The sequence below is a fragment of the Nyctibius grandis genome, chromosome 5 (genome assembly GCF_013368605.1).
Source record: "Nyctibius grandis isolate bNycGra1 chromosome 5, bNycGra1.pri, whole genome shotgun sequence".
Taxonomy (NCBI): domain Eukaryota; kingdom Metazoa; phylum Chordata; class Aves; order Nyctibiiformes; family Nyctibiidae; genus Nyctibius; species Nyctibius grandis.
In genome coordinates, this window is record NC_090662.1 from 59,938,798 (window position 1) to 59,946,595 (window position 7,798).

The 7,798-nt window shown below is 49.3% G+C and overlaps 1 protein-coding gene across 7 annotated transcripts in view; it reads right to left on the bottom strand.

The window, feature by feature from the left end:
- SGSM3 (small G protein signaling modulator 3) overlaps positions 1-6,918 on the bottom strand; it is a 30,415-nt gene extending 23,497 nt beyond the window's left edge. For 3 of the 7 annotated variants that reach the window (XM_068401299.1, XM_068401289.1, XM_068401295.1), the window contains exons 1-2: positions 6,829-6,918; positions 5,913-5,959 (exon numbers count right to left, since the gene is read on the bottom strand). The gene's annotated coding sequence lies outside the window, so the exon portion shown is untranslated. Of the gene's footprint in view, positions 1-5,828; positions 5,960-6,828 lie in introns of all 7 variants that reach the window. The other 4 variants (XM_068401291.1, XM_068401293.1, XM_068401290.1 and 1 more) reach the window with 2 other exon arrangements.
- Positions 6,919-7,798: the final 880 nt, after the last annotated feature.

The window sequence follows — 7,798 nt, forward strand, 5'->3', positions numbered from 1 at the left end:
ATGCAGGAGCTGCCAATGAACATCATCAGAAGGACTAGAACAAGCATAACAATCCCTTCTAGAATGATTTTCACCCACTGTCATAGGAACAGTGTACACAACACTTCCTCTGACAGTAAGCTAGCATGGGGAAAAACTGCTTTTCATTATGCTTAGTTTGAATATGAAGCCACACTGCATGCAGTAAATCCCACTGCCACCTCTGGACTGTCAGCTGGTTTCCCCTGCTCTCTATTCTCTTCCTTTATTATAAAAAAAACCCCAAACCCACACGTTTGGAAGAGAGAAAAGCGACTGCAAAGCCACAGTACTCATCCAGAGGCCACGCACTTAGGTGTAGTTCTAGAAGCCTCTTCCAGCTCAGCTTGTAAAATCCCAAGCAGATTGCATCAAATTGAACACCTAGACCTACTCTTCCTCTCTCAAAAAATCAAGACAAAAAACCTGCACTGAATCAGGCAGTTCATTTCTGTCCTCTCACACCTGGAAAGCTTTGTTTTCCTAATTAAAATCCTGACTTGCCCAATGACACAAGGGGAGCTCTCAGTAGGAAGCCCTTCACCTTCCCTTCCCCCATCACTTTCTCCCTCAGGTCAGGCAAAGGCATATCCTGGAGCTGCAAATGCCATTAGTTCCACGAGTCAATATTTGCTTTGCATGTATACAGCCAGAAGAAAACTCCAGCTTCATGAACAAGTACGTAAATTCTTTACTGTGAGGGTTGTGAGACACTGGAACAGGTTGCCCAGAGAAGCTGTGGCTGCCCCCTCCCTGGCAGTGTTCAAGGCCAGGTTGGATGGGGCTTTGAGCAACCTGGTCTAGTGGAAGGTGTCCCTGCCTGTGGCATGTGGGGTTGGAACTAGGGTCCCTTCCAACCCAAGCCATTCTATGATTCTATGTAAATGAACAAAGCACAGCCACACACCTGACCCAGAGGTGAACAAGATGCAGATAATTTCTGCCCCTTGCACCCTGACACCCCAACTTTTTAAGTGATGTGGAATCCTACAGAGACACCAACACACACCAACTCCTAGTTGATATGGTGTTGGTGAACCTGGGCCACTCCAGGAACTATCTGTTTAAGACTTACAAACCACGACGAGCCTCACACTGCTTTGGGTGTTGAGCAACACACTACAAACGCAGGAGGGAGGTGCTGAGGTGGCAGCCTTCACGCTTGCTTTCTACCACACGACTTGGAATGAAAAGTTCAGGGACTTTAACTGCCCTCAGCCCACTTTCTCATAGCAGAGTAAGTGCATCAGAGATAAAATCCCACAGCACGCCGAGAAAGGGGGACACGGGATCTGGAAAGCAGCAGAGGTGAGGGCCTTGCAGAGCCCGGTGGGCAGGCAGGTGAGATGGTGAGCTGCTGAGAGTGTTATGTCCCTGACTGCAGAGGCATCACTCGGGACTCCCGTGCTGCCCAGTCACCAACTGGGATCACATCCTTACCGACTGCAGGAGTGTGGCGGGGTAAAGTGCCTCCTCCCAGCTGCCCTGGGACACTATTACAGTGACACATAACAGAGACAAGAAGAAGTAAACTGGAAATCTGTGTCTCCTACCATAAAGCACCTTGTAGGTTCCCAGCCACATTGGAAATGTAATTCTGTGCAGAGATGTAACTAAGAGGTACTTCCATGGCACAGATGGGCTCCCTGCACGGGTCGGTGTCCAGCAAGTCTGCCTGCTGCAATGACAGAGAGCGCCTCACTGGAGCTGAAGGTGCTGAGCCATTTCCAGTTTATACAAAAGGAACAGAACAAGTAACTTCCAGTTGCGTATCCATCGCATCTCTATTTTCAAAACAAGGATGTGAACAAGCAGAATTCTGTTTCCTACCGCTTACGCATTGGACAGACAGACTACAGATGGACTTCCTGATCGTAGTTCAATGCGGCAAGCTTGCCTCTAAAAAAACCCCTACACAACACCTACTTGTGTATAATGCAGATATCCTACACATCAACCATATCAACATGTATTTTCTTTTCAGAGCAGAACTGCCTTTTATTTATCTGGCTCCAAAGCAGACGGCTGATCCTTTATGCAGGACACAGCTTGAAAAGGCTGAAGCTCTTATTTCTAAAATCTAGAGATAACAAAGGCTTCCTTCATGTGGCTCATGAAAAAAAGAAAAAAATAAACCAGAACCAAACTTACTTATGGCTCTGCTGATTCCCTGTGTTGCTAACACAAGCTACCACACGTTTAGCCCTGGAAAGCAGAGAGTGTCTATCCTTACACAGCAGACACTTGCTGCCTGCTAAGCATGAACTGCATTGCTGTGGAGAACCTCTTGTTTGCCAAGACCCTTGGGATCAGAGGAGGAGGAGGAGTTTCCCCTTTCCCAGTGCTCCCATTATTTGAGTGGTGAGAGGATACGTGTTGGGAATATAGAGTGCTCCTCCCATCTCACACAGGCGGGTTACAATAGACCAAGCACTGGAACAACACTTGTTTTCTTTAATCTGCATTGAATGAGGGTGGAAAAAAAGGCCAGGATACAAACTAGCAACGTGTCCACTCTCACTGCCACAATTCTCTTTGCTTCCAACACAGAGGGAAGAAAACCCACACATGCCAAAAGGCAGGTCTGCAACCGCCGTAGTCTTCAAGGTTTAGGGTAAAGGCAATTCCACATTAAACACTGCTATGCAAATACAATCCGAAGGTCTGATTAGTGTCTAAGGGGGCCCCAAACATCTCTTCTGTGAGAGTCAATTTCTGCACAATAAAAAGACATTTTCAGCCAAATAAGCATGGTGCAGGACCAGGGCATTTCTGCAGAACTCCACAGAAACTCATTTTCCCCAAAACTCTCCAGAAGTGGTTTTTACCTTCTGGTTCATGAACTTCTGCAAGTCTGCAAACTATTTATAAGATGTCTGTGGAAGGTAATGGCAACTGTCCAGTTTCATTTGCTATAAAGAAGTTTGAAAGAAAATATTTCTGTTAGAGATGCAGAGTTATAGCAAAGAAAGGCTGAAAGACGCTGCTTGCAGCTATTTAAAGACAGATATTGTGATGTCTTTTATATGACACTCCTACCCTGAGCAGTGACAAGCGGTGCCATCTGAGGCTCTCTCCATCACCTCCAGAGCCAGCCCTGCAGGCTCGCCCCAGGTGAAAGCTTGATTCTCAAGCTGGTCCCATCCTACTGTTTCCAGTGACAAAGGAACAACAGCCTGAAGAACGTCTCTCCCTTGAGACGGCCTCTGATGGATTTGCAAAGCTTTAGCTGTCAGGGTTTGCCATTCTCTTGGCGAGCTGCAAGAAAGGCTAGATTCAGGTCATTCTCCCGTAGCTCTGTTGTATTATTATTTGCTGCAGTATTAGCAAAAAAATGTCAGATTTACCCAGCAGGAATCTAAGCAGGTCTCACTTCATTTGGCTCCAGAAAATAGCTTTTTAAGCAAAGTATATCCCACAGCACTCAAGATTTTTCTCCTTCAGGGCTCTGTCTTTCCAGAACTCAACTTTCTGAAGAGGCTAGTAACACCCAAAACACCTCTCAGGACTGTTTGCAAAGCTCTTATCTAACATGTTATACTAAGACTACTTAGGTCTTGCTCCTGCAGAAATTTATAGGCACAGATAACTCAGAGAAAAAAATCAAAATATAAAATGATCATTAACATTTGTGACAAAACAGGACAAAGCCCCCAATATTTCCTGTTTCTGGGAATCAGGAAGTTTTCTTCTCCAGTACAAAAGGGCTGTCGGGTTACGGACATTTTCTCTCATCTCTGAATCATCAGGTACTTCCCAGCCAAGAAATACTGCACTGACTGGGCAGTGACAACGGTTCTCGTAGTCATACTAATACCAATATGCTATCTTCTTTTCTCCTATCTCATAAAACAAGTGTGTTTTCATTTCTCCTAGGGTTTTTTTTTTCTTAAGCCAGAAACAGAATTACTCTGTTACCAATACAACTTGTTGCACTCCAGTTTAAAAGAAGTTGAGACTTCCTCAGAGACAAAACAAATGTGGCAGGACAACATCCTCCTCTTCCCTACATGGTGTCAACAGTAACACAGCGGCAAGTGAGATTTTCCCCAGTGCTCCCAGATACCTACCCTGTGTAAGCTTCATGTATCTAAAATCTTGACCATGTGATTTTAGGTGGCATAGAAAGAAGTTTAAACAAGTCTTTGTGTTGCTGAGGATACAAACTGGCAGTGCCAACACCTCTGCATCTCTTGAGGGACATTTGGGACGCTGCACTCACTACATACAATGAAGCTATTTGTCTACCTCATCCTACTTGACAATCGCAAAATCTCTACATCCTATCCATTTGAGCTAGGATAGAATCTAGGATCACTAGTGTGATCCAGGTCACCAATTAGGATCACCCCTGACTTAGCTAGAAGAGCTGTAGGACCACATACATCAAAATATTAGGTGCCTTACCTTTACCACTGAAGATAAAAAAAATAAATCCTAAGGAGTATTGCAACTTTTAAGTTTTCTTTCCTTCTCATGTTTTGGTCCCAAGTTTCCAATTAACAGCCAGGAAGACAGACATCATCCCAATCGTTCCCAGAACAGTTACAACCTGAAATGCAGCATCACTTGGGGAGGGGGGAGAACTCCCTGATTTCTTTGTTAAAGCATCCCAAATATCAAACACGGTCAGCAATTTTGCAACACACAAACCAATTCACTACGAATAGGACTGAATCTGGCAGCTCATTTCATACAGATCCCTTAACCAATATTCTCTACTGCTACCATGCCACCTCAGGTAACAGACATTGATTTTTAAAAGCTAAATATTTTGATTATTGCCTGTCTTTTAAGATCGTCAAGGTCCTTTAGAACACTGATATTTGCAAAAGATACCATCTTGCAGGAGAGTAACCAACAGGTTAGAAGCACAGCAAAGAAGAAAAACCTAAATGACATTAGCAGAGACCCAAAATCGGAGAATCACTTCTGCCCTGAGCAGGTGTGCAGTACTTCCCTCACCTCATTAGCTGATGTTAACTCTACCTTCCCCTGACCAGTGCGGTACCTCCAGAAATATGCCCCTCCTCTCTGCTGCCCCTCATGGATTCCCTTCATCCTTCTTTGAAGGAAGTAACTATGAATGACATCTCCCTGAGATAACCAAGACACATTATCAAAACATCCTAAACAGGAATTAAGAAAGGTTGCACCTGTCATCTTAATATGTTAAATACAGAATTAACATAACTTTATATTAATGTGACACAACCAGTCCCTACCCTGACCTCTTTAATTACATATCATGCCTCTTCTTACACCCTTCCTTCCTTTTTACTTTGTGAATTCTCCAGGGCAGGAATCCAACCTCCGTTTCTGCATAGGGAAAGCCACACACACAGCGTGCGCATCTGGAAATACATAATGAAACAGGTCTTCACTCCAGCAACTGTTTCTTTCCAGCATACCACTCCACACTCTGTAGCAGCTGAAAAACTACTCTACAACTCAGATTATCCAGCAAGCAACTGTATGCTGATCAACATCTCAGCAAAAGCACAGCAGTGCCCCACTCCTTCTGCTGGGAGGGTAGCTGCTTCTTGAGCGATTTTAAGATCCAGCCTTTCACTACCTAACACCTACTGTTCTTAGTTCCAGCAAGACTGCTACTCTCTCCCATCTATTAGCACAAAAGGATACTCCATGTCTTTAAGGCACTTTTACTACTTTATTCCCACCACTCCCCCCGCCAAACATCAGAGCAAGCCATGCAGAGTAAGGCTGAGACATCATGAAGTAGAAGCTATGACATCACATAAAAAAACCACACACCAACACAGAAATATAGTTATTTAAAAGGAAGGTACCTGCCTAGATTCAGACATCCCTCAAAAAATGAGGAAGGAAGAAACTCAGACACAGGGAAGAAAATTTTCCTGTGCCACCCTTACCAGCTCTCTGAAGAGACAGCAGCAGTGCTGGAGCCTACAACCACGGCCTGCAAAGAGATTTAAATCCGTGTCACGGCCGTTCTTCACTCCCTTGAATTTACATCACCAGGTACGAAGAACTATGTTTTTCTCACAACTTCCTTCTAACATTTACTACAGCTGACAACCACAGGGCCTGCAGTGTGTCTATTTATGCCCACTGCCTAGAGGGTACTGCCATATTTCCATCTCTGTTTCGTGACTGTTCCTTCCCCCCAGCCAGACAGGAGACAGACTGTCTCTCCTCTGGCGCACCTCCGAAAAGATGCAGGCGTGGAGGGCGAGTGAGGATGGCAGAGCTGGACGGAGAGACCACCCGAGAGTGACAGCCACAGAGAAGCAGGTCCCGGGGAGCAGGGGTGGGTGAGAGCAGAGCCTGGGGAAGCGGGGAGCAGGCAGGGAGAAGGTGCCCCCACCAACCCAGCCGAGCCTGACGAAGAAGCTGTGCACATGAGTCACTCGCCGGAGCCCAGACCCTGCGTCAGAGCAGCAGGTGAGCGGGAGCCTGACCAAGGGCTGGGGAGGGGGGGGGGGGGTCCCTCGGGGGTCCCTCCCTGCGCCACCGCCCCTTCCCGGGAAGGGGCCGGGAAGCGGAGACTCGGCCGCGCACCCCCCGCCCCACACACGGGCCGCCCCAGTGGCTTTAGTCCCCTCCTGCCCGAGGGGCACCGCAGGAGGTAGGGGCGGGGTGAGGGGTGTGTGTGGCGCCTCACAGGCGGCGCGACCGCCGCGGCGGGGAGGAGCAGGGCTGACAGCCCCGGAGGGCGAGGGGCGGCCCGCCGAGCCCTCCTGCCCGCGGGCAGGACCCCCCGCCCCGCCCCGCCCCAGCGCTGCCCGCCACCCCCGGCTCGGCCGCGACAGCCCTGCCGGCACTCACCTGCTCTCGTCAGCGGCGACCCCGCCACCGCCCGCCCGCCGCGCTGCCCCCACACGACGGGCGCCCGACCCTGACCCGGCGGCCCCACACGCCGCTCCGGAGCGCGGCGCGCATGCGCGGCATCCGGGCGGCGGCGCGGGGCGCTGTGGGGGCTGTAGGCGGCGGCGGGGCCGGCGCCGCCGCTCCGCACGGTACCCGGGTAGCGCGGGGACCGCGCCAAGGGGCCTCTCGGCGGCGGTGACACGCGTTGAGGCCCCTAACGCAGAAGAGGCGGCACGAACCTGTGAGACGTGCAGTTGGGGTGGCGGGAGGAAGCGCCGGGGAAGGCGGCACTAGCCTCTGTATGGCCTCGAAGGAGGCAGCGTAGCCCTGTCCGCCCCACTCACAGCCACCGGCGACCGGGACACGAGCCTGTTCGTGCTCGGTAAGGCGCTGAGAAGTTACTCGGTTCTTTTTCACCATTCAGGTCTAGATGACTTAGGCATTGGAACGGGCTGCCCAGGGAGGTGGTGGAGTCACCATCTCTGGATGTGTTTAAAACAAGACTGGACATGGCACTTAGTGCCATGGTCTAGTTGACAGGGTGGTGTCAGGGCAATGGCTGGACCCGATGATCCCAGAGGTCTCTTCCAACCTGATTGATTCTGTGATTCTGTGAATTTCTCCTCCGAGCAGGGCACAGCCCCGCTGCTGCTCTGCTGGAGGCATCTGTCGCAGCCACGGGCTGCAGGGATACGTACCAGCGTGAACTGGAAGAGTGATCTGGCCTCATGAATTCGTAAAGAGCTGCTCCCTGAAGCATTTCTTGGTGACCTGCTCCAAGAACCAAGGAAAGGGAGGAACTACATCACTGGCTGGTGCCTCCGCCAACTCCACTGGGAAAAAGAAAGCGAGGTCCCAAACCAAGCTCTTCTAAAGAAGAGTAGAAGTCTCCAAAGGATTTGTGTATCATGCCTGTTTTCTAGGAGGG